General features: G+C 41.9%; 1 protein-coding gene across 3 annotated transcripts in view; it reads left to right on the forward strand.

Moving 5' to 3' along the window:
• The first annotated feature begins 9907 nt into the window (after positions 1 to 9907).
• Positions 9908 to 16359, forward strand: part of GNG2 (G protein subunit gamma 2) — a 130736-nt gene continuing 124284 nt past the window's right edge. For 2 of the 3 annotated variants that reach the window (XM_027971742.2, XM_027971744.2), the window contains exon 1: positions 9908 to 9969. The gene's annotated coding sequence lies outside the window, so the exon portion shown is untranslated. Of the gene's footprint in view, positions 14757 to 16359 lie in introns of all 3 variants that reach the window. The other variant, XM_060418603.1, reaches the window with a different exon arrangement.

A 16359-nucleotide genomic window follows, 5' to 3' on the forward strand; every position in this document is an offset into this window, starting at 1 on the left:
TCTTGGTGCCTCCAGCCCCAGATCTCATATGAGGTTGCAGTCAAGATGTCAGTTTTTTTAAGGCTTGTCCAGAATGGAAGGGGGCTTCCCATGGACAGAGGAGCCTGGTGGGCTATGGTCCACAGGGTCACAAAGAGTTGGACACAACTGAAGTGACTTATACACATACACGCAGCACACTGGAGTGGAAGATTTTCCGAGGTGGCTCATTTAACGCGACTGGAAAACTGTTGCTCATTTTTGGCAGGAGGCCTAAAATCTTGCCCGCACATGGGCCTCCTCGTAGCTCCTTGAGTGTCCTCATAACATGGTACCTGACATGGTACCTGGCTTCCCCCAGAGTGAGTGATCCAGGAGCCCACGGTGGAAGCTAAGAGCCTTTTACGACCAGTCTGGGAAATCACACATTGTCCACAGATCCACCTGTGGGACGAGACCACACCAGTTGTGAATAGCAGGAGCCAAGAATAAGTGGGGCCATCTCAGAGGTACCACTGGGCACAGAACACAACAAAGAGGGCAGAGAATGAGTTGAAAGGAATGGGTAAAATGTGGAAATCAGGGACGAATCAGCAGCCTTCCTGACCATCCTACTTAAGATATTGTATGCATTCCTGCCACTCTCTTCCCCTTTGTTATTTTTCTCCACAAGACAAAGCTACTTGACATACCAGATACTTATTTATTTGCTTTTATTTTTTGATTCCTCTACTATCATATGAACTGGCTGGCACCTAGTAAGCTTCCAATAAATACCTGGGTATTTGAACGTATAAATTATACCCAATTTGAGATACAAAGTAAGTGCTTTTAAATAACCAATTCTAGTGACATGCCCACGTTTTTTAAACTAAAACTTTATTTTGTGCCCCCACGCCACCCTGCCCAAAGGATCCTGTTCAGTGAATTAGAATTTGCCTCTGGGAGTCTTACAAGCAACACAGTTGCTTCTTGGTCTTTCCTTCCTCTTCATCTGGTGGTGGTGATATTTTTCCCTTCTTTTTACAGTCAAGTATTCATATTTTTTTTCCACTTAAAAATAAGTTACATTGCCTTTTATTTATTTTATTTATTAAACCTAATCCTGGCTGCCAACTCAGTTAGTTAGAGTGTGGTGCTATTTCATAAACCTCATCATTTACACATATTATAATATAAATAATGAGTAATTCTTGTAAAATCCATTCATTCATTTAACAAAGATTTTTTTAGTGAGCGCTCACTGTGTATCAGGTGCCCTCAAGATAAGCAAACAGTTATCACTCAAGACATTTAGTTGTAGAAAGGTGTTTTTATTTTCCCATCCGATGAGTGTTGTAAATGGTAGGACTTTGAAGAATTTCCTTAGATTATTATTCCAGAATAAAATGGGAGTTTGTCTTGAAAATTTCTTCCTTGAAATCTCATTTTTCTCTAATGGTGTCCCCTCAGCTAAGGGCTTCCCTGGTAGCTCAGTTGATAAAGAATCTGCCTTCAATGCAGGAGACCCTGGTTCGATTCCTGGGCTGGGAAGATCTGCTAGAGAAGGAAACAGCTACTTACTCTAATATTCTGGCCTGGAGAATTCCATGGACTGTATAGTCCATCTATGGGCAAGTAAAACTTTTTTCTTCTTGACTATATTAGTTGAGGTTATTGTTGCCACTTTGTTCAGATGTAAAACCGTTGATGTATGTAATCCTTAAGTAAAAGTTCAGGTCATGTAGTTTTCCATGCTTATATCAGAGTACCAAGTGTGTTTATAAGGTATTGGTGGGATTTTTTTTTTAAGTCATATTTATTCTGTCCGTTTTCAGATAGTATAACTCTACTTTCTAGATGTAAAAATTTGATGGTAGAAGGTTAGGGGGGCTGTCTGTAAATGTTTAGTAGCAAACAGATAGCTTGGCTGTGGTCTGAATCAATTTCAGTATTTTGTGCTGGGAAGAAATCAATGACAACCACTGGTCTTGAGCAAGTAACCCAGTCTTTCCACTTGAAAACAAAACCATTAATAGCAATGTATAAATAATGATAAACTTGCTTCCTAACATGATACTATAGGATTTTTTTTTTTTTTGGCTGTGCTGAGACATGTGGGATCTTAGTTCCCTGACCAGGCATCAAACCTGGGCCCTCTGAGGTGGAAGTACAGATTCTTAGTCACTGGACTGCCAGGGAAGTCCCAGGATGTTTGTTTGTTTGTTTGTTTGAACTACAAATAAAACTACAGATGTTTGGCTTATAATCTTCCTCCTAAAATTAATCTCTGTACCTCACTTGAAATGCTTTTGACTTTACCCATAAATGCAACAAATATTTACTGTGCATCTAGATGGCTAAGTTCTGAGCATTTATTAGAGACACAGCATGAGTAGGACATGACCTGTGTGTTCCAGAATTCCGCGCATGGTGGAGGATAGAAGAAGGGGAACCCATAAGGACAACACAGTGTGATGAGCTATAACCAGGATAAGCAATAGGGGATTTGTGGAGGAGCAGGGTAACAACTAACTCAGCCATTTCGTTTTAGAAAACTGTACAAGTTAAAATAGTAATTTGCTAAGAAATCTTATTTATTGGCTACGTTTGCCAAGTCAAGCATTGGAGATTTTCAAATTTACTATACACCATGCAATTCTTTTCTGCTGAAATTACCTGTGTAATCATACAAGTAATATTTAAAGAATGTTGAGTAACTTCTTACAGAAGTAACTGAAATCATTTTTGTAACATTTCATTGGAAGTTATAGCAAATTCTTCACATTACTGAAAATGTACCTTCCAAGTTTACCAATAGTAAAAAGAGCCATCAACTGACAAACCTTCATAAGAGCTTTTTACATATACTGAGACTTCATTATCATCTTAGTAAATAACAGATATTGCTTCCTGATTTAAGATTCTTATTTGGTTGGTAACTTCAGGGTCTTTGCTGTTTCAGTATCAACAGCACATTTTCCTCCTGGCCACATCCTCTTCTCAATTTCTGATTCCCAAGGACATTTTGGGTCATATTTTAAGCAGCCTTGGTGGTTTGTTTGTTCATTTTCTTAGAATTTTGTAAAATGTATGCTCTTACTTCTCAAAAGTAGTCAGTAGTACTCATAACTTTCTTCCACAGGACCTAATGGTTTCAACTCACTTAAAGTTAACCAACTTGTCCTGAGCACACGCAGTTTACAGAGAGCAGAGACACAGCCCTGCCCTCAGGAAGCACTCAGTCTAGTTAGCCTCCAGTGGACTTCAGAGTAGAGACAGATTCACCACCCAGCACTCAACATCACAATGCTCTCCTCACCTCCTATGGTTCTGTTTCTGAAATTCTACCGGAGAATCCAAGGTGAGAAACTTAAGACTTAGGAGAAAGTTAGAACTGGGGAGACCAAGGTCATAAGCAAACCTGTGAATGTTCTTTGCAGTAGGGAAATCTCCTAAAACACAATGACAGAAGGTCCTTAAACATCTTTTATTGTCCAGCCTTTTGTCAACTTATTTACCATCCAAATAGATCAGCCTGTCTGACAACACATTTGGCAGAGAAGAATCAAATCTTGCCCTTCTGCCTTGTCTGCAAATCATTGGAGTTATTATCATATAGCTTTTCTTTCAAGATACTTCAAAATGATTTACTTCTGTGCTATTAATCTCACTGGTTCGTACCCTTTAATTCTGACCTTTTCGAAGGCTTGTTTTTCCCAGGCTTTGTGTGTGTGCCATGTTCTCTAACTTCTGCCATACTTGGTTGCTGACTCCTTCCTCTTGATCTTGTTGCTTGTTTCCTGCTGTTTCTGCTTTTCTGTATGTTTCTTCAGAGACTTTTGAGAGGGAATGAGTTGTATTTTGCAGAATCATGCTTTGTTTTTATGGTAACAATGCATTTGGTTTAAACTCTTCCATCACCCTGATAGACAGCCCAGCTCTACTTTCCGCTGGTGGAGGGTTTGAAACATTTTCTGCTTCTGGGAAGACATGAAGCAGGCAACATCCACTCGGGGAGTATCTGCCCTTTGTCCCTACTTACGCTGGCCAAGCACTCCCTATGCACAGCTGTTTGGATCCACAGCCAGGCCTCTATGGCTCTTTCTCGCCTGCTTCCAGCTCTGACTCCTTCCCCATCTCTTGCCTGCTTCCTGCCGTTGTCCCTTCACACCCAGTGTATTCTTCAGCAAGACCTCCTGCTTTACAATTAGCCCTCCTCCAGTGCCCCTCAGCTCCCATCTATCTTTGGCCTCTGAGCCACACCCTCTGGCCTTCCCTTCCCATCAGCACTCGTATTTGTTGTTGTTGTTCTGTCCTTCAGTCGTGTCCAGTTCTTTGTGACCCCTTGAACTACAGCACGCCAGGCTTCCCTGTCCTTCACTATCTCCTGGAGTTTGCTCCGACTCATGTCTACAGAGTCAGTGATGCCATCCAGCCATCTCATCCTCTGTCGCCCCCTTCTCCTCTTGCCCTCAATCTTTTCATTTCTTGAACTCATGGATCCCTGTCAACCTCCCCAGGGCTGTATGTAGTACAAACATATAGACACTTGAGTTAACAACCCAAATGGGTTCAGTCATAGTGACATGTCAGGCAACTTAAGGGGAAAATCGGGGAGCATTTAGCCCTGCCCAGTGCAAAGGGAAAGGACAGCTCATGCTTCTCTGGAGGAAGAAGAGGTGGCCATCCCTCGGCAAACCGCTTGTCCTATTAACTTTTGGGCTGGGATTCACTGCAGAGACCGACATGTCCCATTTGTGAGGGTCAGCTGCTCTCTCAAGAAACATTAGTTCTACCCACCCCGACCCCTGACTCTCTATGAAGCAAATAAGATTTGTCTCCTTGGCTCCTAACAGCTGGGGGTAGGCTCAGATGTCTCGGGGGAAGGAATGACCATGTGACACACAGATCAGATCCTGATTATGCCTTTTTTTAAAAAAGAAAAAGTCTTTAGAGAGACTGTTCTGTTCTTTCAGTTAATCCAAGTAATGCCTGGAATTCTGGATTTTCTATGATAAGATAACAGCTGAATGATTCATTTATTTATTCTTGATTATTATTCAGCGCTACAATTAAGCCATTAAGTGTCCCATTGGTGCAAATAAGTGGACAGGATTTGTTAACATACAAATTCACCTTCTTATTCCCATTTTGCTTTTCCCTCTCCAGCTCAGGAGCTGCAGTGTTGGTAGTTTCTGGGTCTTTCCTAAAACAATAGAATAAGGAAGGGGAGAGAGAGACCCAGACTGAGACATGGACAGAAAAGCAGAGAGGGCTTAGCCAGAGAAGGTAAGTCAAGCAGAATAGTAAAGAAATAGTTGGGCAAGGCAAAGGGAGAAGGCAGAGGGAGGAACAGTATTTAATGAGATTAGAGGGAGAGTTTGGACAGTGAGGGGCTCTGGGATAGCTATGAGTTGGCAAAAGCCAGAAAATGCAGGAGGGAATGTGACAAGGGTTTCTGGCTTATAAATTAGTCTCTTATAAGTTTATCCAGAAATGCAAGTAAACAATAGCTTTCTTTCCTTTTTCTTTTTTTCTGCTTCTTTTTAAAATTTATTTTCTAAATTACATTTTCGTTGCCAGACTGTGCTTCTTTATAAACAATTCAGTGCAGAAATGAAACCAGGAGTTACCCCAGATTCCCCAGGGTTACATAGAGAACAAATATTCAGAATATATGTATGTACCCCGGCTTTCTGCAGACAATTTGGAAAAGAAAAAACAAACAAACAAACAGTAGAGGGATTCTTGCTTCTTACCCCATGACCAACTTCTCAAATCAGAAACTTCCTTTTCCCCTCTCCACCACGCACCCAAAAGAAAACAAGAGCACTTTTGGAATCTCTGCCAATGATGGTCTTTCATTACACAAGCACCTGTTAGGTACCTGCTATGTAACAAGTAAATGGCAATGGCAACCCACTCCAGCACTCTTGCAACCACTCCAGTACTCTTGTCTGGAAAATCCCATGGACAGAGGAGCCTGGTAGTCCATGGGGTCACTAAGAGTCGGATACGACTGAGCGTCTTCACTTTAACTTTTCACTTTCATGCATTGGAGAAGGCAACGGCAACCCACTCCAGTGTTCTTGCCTGGAGAATCCCAGGGACTGCAGAGTCTGGTGGGCTGCCGTCTATGGGGTCGCACAGAGTCGGACACGACTGAAGCGACTTAGCAGCAGTAGCAGCAGCATGTGACGGACCATGGCCCTAGCCTTTAGGGCTAATATTGATGAGTGAGGTGGACATTTTAATAACTCATTAAAACACTGCAGTTAGTGCTGCTATGGAAAGAGAGGCTAGGCCCTGTGCTCTCGTGAGGCAAGGAAGACAGCCCTGCTTGCATGGTAATGGGAGGCTTCTGCGAGAAGTTGAGTTTACAGGGGTAAGTGGGAGTCACTAGCAGACAAAGTGGAGGAAAGAATAAGGGCTTCTGGTGAAAGGGAGAGCATGTGCTAAGATGTGGAGGAGGGATGAGCACGACCCCAGGAGAGCCATGACTGTGGGTCAGATTGTGACTGGTTAGCTAATAAGGCTGGGATGGAGGTGGGTGCCATTATAAAAGGCCCACTGTGCCGTGCAAAAGAATTAAGACTTGTAGCCTGCAAGCAATAATAAAGAGAGATTCTGAAAAATTATAGCAGGGCTGTGACTTGCTCACCTCTTCATCTTAGAGACGTACTGCTAGTGAGCATGGCTTAGAAGAGAGACTGGAGGTACGGGGACGAAACATAAAGCATTGCAGTCATCTAGGGAAGACCAAAGCATTGCTGGCCAGGGTAATAGACAGGAGGAGTTTGGTTGAAGAGCTAGTATCATGGTGGGTGTGAAGGATGAGGAACCTTAAACCAGACTTAGGGTTGAAAAGACAGATGGTTCTGGTACTGTTCTTATATTCCTGCTGAGGGCAACTGGTTTGTAGTCCTCACTGCATGAAATAGAGAACATAGAAAGAGGAACAAGCTTTGGATGAGGCAATGTATATAATTTGGGAAATACTGATATTAAAGAACTCCAAGGAGCATCCAGCTAGAATGCTCGATAACACAGTAGAGATATCAAGCCAAAATCATAGCCTCCTTACCACCTTATCTGCCAAGTAAATGTAAAAAGTACAAGGTATCCGTGCCTACAAACAGAGCCACTGATGACTGTTGGAGCATTTTTAGAGGCTTCTGTCTTATGTATAAGCTCATGTTCATTTACTGATGGTGTCAACATGTCATGGTGAGATGTAATTGTGTCTCCTAAGAAATGGACACCTTGCAGGCTGAGTGTGCATATTTCCCATGATTGTGTTAAGAGCTCTGAACTAGGTTAATCTCTCTTGACCCATCTATACCCCATTTTTCTTTCTCTCCAGAAAAAGAATCTATTTGAATCAGTTGAAAGCAATGAGATTAATGACAGAAAGAAAAAGATCTTAAAATATAGTTTTTAGCTTTGAAGAGAGATTGGTTACTACTTTCTAGCAATGGGCAGGTTAACCCACTGTCTTGGGGCCAGAGATGGAAGAACTGATCGGAAGGCAGCAGGCCAAATTCCTAGAGGCTTTAGCGTCTGAAAGAGATTTCCCTCTGTAGACATAAAGATGAGGACCAGCCACTCTCATGGTTAAGAGAGAGAAAGTGAGAAGGGTGGCAGAGATGATTTAAACAACATTAAGAAAAAGAGGCCTGTTTGAATCCAGAGTTCATGCCAGCATCTGCTGCTAGTTTAAAATTGACCAAAAATTTGTTTCAATAATCTCTCCAACCATTCTTACTTGTGCTTCTTATTTTTCTTAGACTTGATATCATATATATTTAAATTTTCATTTAAAAGCTTCCAGTAACCTTTGGCACCAGGATTCCTGACTTGGAGGTAGTCCATGTCTGATCACTGGGCTATAGGAGGCTGTGGGGATTTAATGAACTCCTCTCCTGCTACAGTTCTGGTTACTGGTGGTTCAAAAGTAGTTCCCCATTTAAAATCTTAAAACAATCCATTCATAATTTTCTGATGTTAATGAGTTGATTTCAGGGTCCTTTTTGATAAAAGATTTCTAAGTAGAAGAAATAAGCAAACTCTTATTCATGGAATATCAAACCAAAACAAAGGGTATCCCAGGGACTGCCTCAGAACACTTTATAGAAATTGAATTCTATATCTTCCAGGCTAATGTGCTGTGGTCCTTTAGGTGGGATAGGAAGGCTCACTTGGTGACTTCCCTGATGATAGAGTTATCCTATATCAGCCCTAGTTTTCCAATGTTCCTTGTTAGTTTACTTGCTAGAGGGGTGAGGCAAGCCTGGGTTAAAATGTAGAGTTGAGAATTTACTCTGTTGCCCAGGAAGATTAGCTTTCCAAGCACTGATTCTTGAGGAGAGGTTTCTTAACAATGTTGCCTGGACACTAGAAGGATTCCCCCCACCCCTACCCTCAGCCTGTATTTAATTTGTAGCTTCCCCCAAAGCACCTTGTGTTCCTAATGAGGAAGAATGACTCACAAGATGAATAAATTCAGAGCCCCAAGAGCAATGAGGTTTAGTGGTGAATATACTAACCATGGGGAATCAGGAAACCAAGTAGTGGTCCTGGTTTGGCTGCTGACTGCTAAAGTTACTCACCATCTCTGAGCTTGTATCCTCTAAAAAGAGCTCTGATATGTCAAACGTATCTTGTGTTTTAGGAAAATATTATTATCATGTTGTGCATCATTTCATTTAATCCTCAAATTTCTGCTATGGGGTATGACCCTGCACTCTGTTGTTTCGGTCATGCCAACTCTTTGTAACCCTATGGACTGTAGCCTGATAGGCTCCTCTCTTCATGGGATCCTCCAGGCAAGAACACTGGAGTGGGTTGCCATGCCCTCCTCCAGGGGATCTTCCTGACCCAGGGACTGAACTTGCATCTCTTGAGTCTCCTGCGTCAGCAGGTGGACTCTTTACCACTAGTGCCATGAGGTGTGACTTTAATCACCTCTATTTTTGCAGATGAGGAAATTGAGGCACGTACAGGTTAAATAATTTGCCCAAGTTCATAGCCAGTAATGACAGTGTGGACTCAAATACTGGTGGGCAGACTGCCTGCAGTCTCTCCCCTTATTGCTAACACTCCACCACCTCCTAAAGTGAAGGGAAAGGCCGAGAGAATGGCAAGGGTCCTTTCAGTCCTGCTAGTGTAGGGCAGAGGGCTCTGTTTCTGGGGGGAGAAGATCCAGCATTCAGCCCCACCTCGTTCCTTCCCACTACTGAGAATCTCTCGGGGAATACGTCTTCACTACTAGGTCACAGGTAGCATTTCTTATCTCCTATGCCCCACAAAAATATATATTAGGGCCATTCTTTTCTGAGCACGTGGGTTAAGCCAAAGCTCAATGTAGTAGGGCCTTGGAGAAATGAAGCATCGGGAATGTTGGCCACAGAAGTGTTTCAGCAAGAAGCTGCAAGCTCCCAGCTTGCTGGCTTGGTAGGGACCCCAGTAAATCAGGATAAGCCATGGAGGCTGGCACTGGATCTCAGGGGTAGAATGTGGTCAGGGGCTGCGGACCCCTCAAAACAACAGCAGCAGCAGCAGCAGCAACAAACCAAGTTCAAGCTAAGAAAGCAGACTGTGTGCGTGGAAGGGGGCTGAAAGCAGGAGGCAATGAGGGGGAGGAAGCAGCAGACAGGACCAAAGGGACCTGGAACAAAAGAGGGAAGAGGATTTACAGGCAAAGGGTTCCAGTGAGCCCTGAAATGGAAGGAGAGGGAAAGAAGTAAGCAGCTCACTGTAAGCTAGAGGAGGAAGTGGGAGATGCGCTGCTTCCTGTAGAAAGACCGATGATTGAAGACAAAGCTGGGTGGGGACTAGTCCCTGGGCTGCAGGCGCTGCTGCTACACATACACACAACGGCTGCCGCTCAGTGGGCAGCTCCTACTACTGCGGGGCTGGGCTGGGCGGGCTGCACCGGAGCTCGCCTGCACTCAGCGGCGCGGAGGGCGGAGGAAAGCCACTCTCCTCGGACCAGCCTCGGGAGCCAAGGTAAAGGAAATGCTTTTCGTGTTGCTCCTTGTTAAGTGGGAAAAATGACCACCGCCAGCGGTTTTAAGGGCAGATTTCGAAGGGAAGAAAGGCACATTGTTCGGGGATGGGAGGAAATGATCAGGATGGATTCTGTTAGGAGGACTTTTGAGAAGGACCAAATTTGTGACACCTAGGTTTGAGAAAATAATCCTCATTAGTGCTTAGCTTCCGTGACTCATCAGGAAAACATGCTAAATATTAAGAAGCTGTTTGCAGAGTTCTCTTGTAAGAAAAGCAGAGCCCAGGCGAAATCAATGGGGGCTGTGAAGCTGTGGGCTGACCATCTGAGCGTCGCAGTCCGGTTTCAGGGGTGAAAGTGGTGTAAAATGTTAATTGCATTATCTTTCTTACACAGAGCACTGGAGTGGTCTGTTGCAGCATGAGGATTGTGATTTGGCTTTTTATGTTGTTTGTTTGTTTTGGGAGAGTAAATCCTTTTGTACTCAGAATTTACCAACAAAGGCTGGAATTGCGTATGTGAGGGACAGTATTTACCATTTAAAAAACGGTGTCTTCCTCCCTCTGTGCTCTGCAGCTGCTCTCAGGATAACCTTAGAAACAGCTATCAGTTGCCAGTGGGTCTTATCCTAAAGTTGCATCCTTTCTCAAAGGAGTGGGGCGAGTTTAACTTATCTAGCATCAGATAGGAGTGTATATATGGATTTTATGTTTATATAGATTTTATTCAGCTCTAGGTCAAGGTACATATTAGCCTCGGTGAGGGACAACATGTTAAAGTGTTGCCGGAGTTGTTTCCTTACCTGCATATGCTGTGCATGGACAAAATAGTGAAATCAGAACGTGATTTTTATTTTTTGATTTTCTTGAGCACTGGGTCATCTTATTGAGAGTCTGTGGCCCTGGCTTGTTCATATTTGTGAATGATACATACAAGTGCAGTAAATAGGTCTAACGGGTTAGAAATGAAATTGTGAGATTCTTTTCGCAGAGTATGTAGGAGGAAGAGTTTAATATCCCAACATAGCCTGATTTTAAAAATTAACCTTTGTCTCCAATAAGAAGTATGGTTAAGCAATAAATGACCATTGGTAAAAACGTTTTGTCTTGCATTTTTAGAATGAAAGGAGATACATTTTCAAAGGAAAGAAAGAACTGCTTATAGTGGAGTAAAAATAATAAAAAGGTCCTATTTAGACACTCATAAATTTTTAAAATGTGGGTTTTAAATACTAAATATGCCATGGAGAGTGTATATGCTTCCTTTTTTATCATTATTCTCAATTGTGAAGTTTCTTTTAATGTCATCTTTATGAAATTGATTTGGCTTCTCAAAATATGTGGGGTAACAGCACATTTCAGAAATAAGAATTTTGGGGTCCTTAAGGGATAAAATGTCTAATTTTCTGAGCTTGTTTATGATGACTAACAGGCAAAGTATTACTGGTGTTGAAACCATGGCGCTCCCCTGACAGATCTGTTGAATTTAATCAAACCTGTGGGCAAAACAAGGCATGCCACGTATTCCATGGCTCCAGTTGCTGTATGTCTCCTGGAGTAAAATACGTAAAGATCATCTACCCAAAGAAGAGATCTTGGGTGGATCTTGGATCCAGAATGCCCCTAACTGCAGCTATATGCTCAAGCCGCCTGTCATGAAATGGAAAGTTGGGAGTCTGGGCTATATGAGTGAAAATGGGACTCACCCTCTGGTACTTACTCATCTACAGTCTGGATTCACTAGGTAATGCCAACACCCTGCTTTGTGTGGGGATGTGGAGACAATCTGCCTTACTTCTCTCTGTGTTTCATAAAAGAGTAAGAAAATGAAACCTTGGGTCATAGACACAGGGGAGTCCAGAAACCCCCTGCTCTCTTTTAAAAAGACGTTGAACAAGAGATGCCTATTTTTGCATAGCCCAAAACATTTCCTTAATTGTTAAATTCCAGCTTGAAGCACAACATGAATGAGTAACAGCAGATCAGTAGCTATGATGGTAGGAGGTTTAGGAAAAAGGTGAAGAAACTCCTAGCCTGTAAAATGGGACTATTTCCACTTCTTCTGGCCATACAGAATATAAAAAGACATACTGCTTTTGTCCAGAGTGTTTAGAGTCAGCCGACACTGAAATTTTAATTGTGTGTGTGTGTGTTTTTTCCCCTGCCATATGGCTAATGGCAGAGTGGAAACACGACTCCATTATTTCCTGGCCAGTCCTGGGCCTCATGGTGGGCTCCTAGTGAATGCGTTTGGTTGACTGACTTTTTTAGCGTACTTCAGAAGGCAGGCTCAACTTTTAAGTATAAAAGCTCTATAGTCAAAGCACAAAGCCTCTTCAAAGACAACTGTGGGAGCAGAAAACAGCATGGTAGAGTGAAAAGAACACAGGCTTCAAGAGGCAGGCAAATTTGCCTTTGAATACTACCACTAGTGCTTGCTCCTTGACCTTGTACGTTAATTTATGAACCTTGTTTTCTTCACTGTAAAGAAGGGTTAATAATCAAGGTATTTTTTCATCGTTGTTTGTCGTGTTATGGTTTTATTTGGCTTTTGCTTTTGTGTATGATTTGTGAGTGCCTGTCAGGTACATAGTAGGTACTCAGGCCCTTTTTTCTCCTGCATCAGGAAAAGTTAGTCTATTCTTAGTCTTTGCCACCATCTCAAAGATTCCAGGAGATATTTTTTTAATTGCAGTTAAATATATATATAAAACAAAATTTCCCATTTTAACCATTTTTAAGTATGCCATTCTGCGGCATTAAGTATGTTGACATTGTTGTAACCATCACCACCATTCATCTCCAGAGCTTTTTCATCTTCTCAAACTGAAAATCTGTTGCATTAAACAGTAATTTCCCATTCCCTCCTCCCCCTGGCAACCACTATTCTACCTTCTGTTCATGAATCTGACTACTCTAGGCACCTCATATAAGTGGAATCATGTGGTATTTGTCCTTTTGTGATGGCTTAATTCATTTACCAAAATGTCTTAAAGGTTTGTCCATATTGTGACATATAATTGTAATTTTATGCCTTGTTTAGGCTGAATAATATTCCATTTTATGTATATATTATATCTTCTAATTCATTAATCTACTGATGGACATTGTGGTTACTTCCTTGTTTTTGCTTTTGTGACTAATCCTGCTATGATCATGGGTGTACAAACATCTGTGTGAGTCCCTGCTTTCACTTCTTTTTGGGTACCCAGAAGGATTAAATGCTATATTATATGGTAACTGTGTTTAATTTTTGAAGAATGACTATACTGTTTTCCATAGCAACTATGGTGACACCAGTGGTAAAGAAATCGCCTGCCAGTGCAGGAAACACAGGAGAGGAGGGTTCAATTCCTGGGTCAGGAAGATCCCCGGGAGGAGGAAATTGCCACCCACTCCAGTATTCTTGCCTGGAGAATTCCATGGACAGAGGAGCCTGGCAGGCTACAGTTCAGGGGGTCGCAAAGAGACGACAGGATTAAGCAGGCATCACAATGTAACAGACACAACGTATTTCCATTACAGCACATTAGGGTCCCAATTTGCATTTCCCTGAGGATTAGTGATGTTGAATGTCTTTTCATGTGTATATTGGCAATTTGTTGTCTTCTTTAGAGAAATGTCTGTTCAAGTCCTTTACCCATTTTTTTTTAATTGGGTTGTTTTCAAGGAGATGTATTTAAATGTGGCATCTCTTAACATAGTGTGTCAGAAAGATCATGACTATAATATTTGTGTTTAATCTCTTGCATGCACCAATATTACCACTGCCCAAGTGAAATGCTTCTCTCAAAAGTAACTTTTAAACTGAAAAGGAGAAAGCAAATCTGCATAGATCCTGGTAACTGGTAACATCAAGAACTGGATAGTGAAATTCAAACCCTTATTGTAGACCAGTGATCCTGCTGGCTAGGCTGCCACAAAGGAGGCAGGAGGGACCTGTCACTTCAGTGTCCTTATAGTCTCTACACATTAGCTTCAGGAGAAAAAAATGCCCAACAGGTAGCAAGTTCAACGACAGTACTAAGTTTTTCTCGAACTTTTTCTGATAGAGAGGATTAATCTTGGAAAGGGGCTATAGTAGTTAAACAACAACAGATTCTGAGAGAAGTTTCTACTAACAAAATGTGATTCTAATCCAAATTTCACATCTTACAATAAAGACCCCTGTGTTTCATTCTCCACCACAGATTTCACTCTCTATTCCAAAACCAGAGAGGTAGGGTATGGATGGGGCTGAGGACATCTGAGTGGAATGATTAGGGAGGACTCTGATGAACAGCAATGATACCCGAGATGGCGTGGTTGAAGATGTTGACCTTGAATGGTTTGAAGAGCTCCTGAAAGATTGTATATTAATGTGTATGTTAATTTTTTGTAATACACTCTGTGTGTGTACTAAGAGGTTGGATAATGGCCCCCAACTTTTTCAAATTTGCCAATCTGTTGATTCTACAGTTACTGGGAAGACCTATGACTGGCTTTACTAGATCCAGATGGGAGAGGGGAATTACAGCGCTGGGTTAAGGCTAGGACATCACGGAACGGACGGTGGAGCTAAAAACTACCTGGGAACAAACCTATCCTGTATCACCCCCTCAGTGATGGATTATAAAATAGACCCAGAATTTACCTTTCTAGAACTGCACAGTTGATTAATACCTCATTTCTCAATTCAATTTCCATTTTACTTTCCTCCATTGTAGAGAAAAGATTTAGAGAAAGTCATTCTACTTCGTCACTTTAAAAATTGTTTGGAAGACCATATTATTTTGTTTAAAAAGAAGGTAATGTTTACATTTTATATGCTATGTTTCTCTGTTCAAATTTGTTCACATGTAAAGATGTCACTGTGGAACTGAGATTCAGATTTTCAAGTAAGAGCATTAGAAATGTATGTGGTTCCCTAAAACTCTTATGTTAAAGAAAACGAGTTATGTCTAATGGGAGTCGATGTTCATACAGTGTTCAGAATCTCCGGGGGACTTCATTAAACTTTAAAAGAGAGGGAGCTCAATTCTCAAACTCTAGTGGTAACATGTTTCTTAGAAGTGAAGATAGGAAACAAAATCAGCCCTTTTATCTCTTGGCAAATATGTTTAAATGGTCAGCTCTTAATGTTTGAAAGATTTAGAAAAACTGGGTGGTTGACCCTTCCTCCCCATTTCTTCGGCCTTCCATTTGTCCCCTTGTCAGCCGGGTTGTCAAGGTCATGCTTTCCCATGATCCTCTGTCCCAGTCACCCGGCAACCGAACTGAAGGAGAGGGTTTGGAAACTGAGGTGACGGCTTCACTTCAGAGTCCTGGCAACACCAGCAAGGACTTTGCTGTTTTTGGAAAATCCTTTTCCTTTTTATTTCACTTTTTTACTCCACTCTGCATTTTCAATGAAAACAATGAAATCCAACCCCCCATTTCCTTTTTTCATTGCAGGTCACTTTTTGTTTTTCAGAGAATGTATGTATTATGGAATTCTTCAACCTCATTCTTTACCACCTCAAAATTTTTCCTGTCTTCCTTCATTTTCTTCTCCTCCCTTCCTAGCTTGTGTTAGCACAGCCTTTCTTTCAACCCAGAAGTCAACTCTTTACTTGGAACGTGTCAGTTCATTTCTTTTTACTTTCTAGGGGGCTATGTTCTGATGATAATTCTGTCTCCTTCCTACATATTTGGTTTCTTCCTTTTATTGACCTTTTCCTCTGCCTGCAAACTTGTTTCAATTCAGTTCAGTTCAGTCGCTCAGTAATGTCCAACTGTTTGTGACCCCATGGACTTGGCACACCAGGCTTCCCCATCCATCACCAACTCTCAGAGTTTACTCAAACTCATGTCCATTGAGTCAGTGATGCCATCCAACCGTCTCATCCTCTGTCATTCCCTTCTCCTCCTGCCTTCAATCTTTCCCAGTATCAGGGTCTTTTCTAGTGAGTCAGTTCTTCGCATCAGGTGGCTAGAGTATTGGAGTTTCAGCTTTAGCATCAGTCCTTCCAATGTATACTCAGGATTGATCTCTTTAGGATGGACTGGTTGGGTTTCCTTGCAGTCCAAGGGACTTTTAAGAATCTTCTCCAACACCACAGTTTAAAAGCATCAATTCTTTGGTGCTAAGCTTTGTTTATAGTCCAACTCTCACATCCACACATGACTACTGAAAAAGAAATAGCCTTGACTAGATGGACCTTTGTTGGCAAAGTAATATCTCTGCCTTTTAATACACTGTCTAGGTTGGTCATAACTTTTCTTCCAAGGAACAAGCATCTTTTAATTCAAGGCTGCAGTCACCATCTGCAGTGATTTTGGAGCCCCCCAAAATAAAGTCTGACACTACTTCCCCTGTTTCCCCATCTATTTCCCATGAAGTGATAGGACCGGATGCCATGATCTTCGTTT

The sequence above is a fragment of the Ovis aries genome, chromosome 7 (assembly GCF_016772045.2).
Source record: "Ovis aries strain OAR_USU_Benz2616 breed Rambouillet chromosome 7, ARS-UI_Ramb_v3.0, whole genome shotgun sequence".
NCBI classification, from domain to species: domain Eukaryota; kingdom Metazoa; phylum Chordata; class Mammalia; order Artiodactyla; family Bovidae; genus Ovis; species Ovis aries.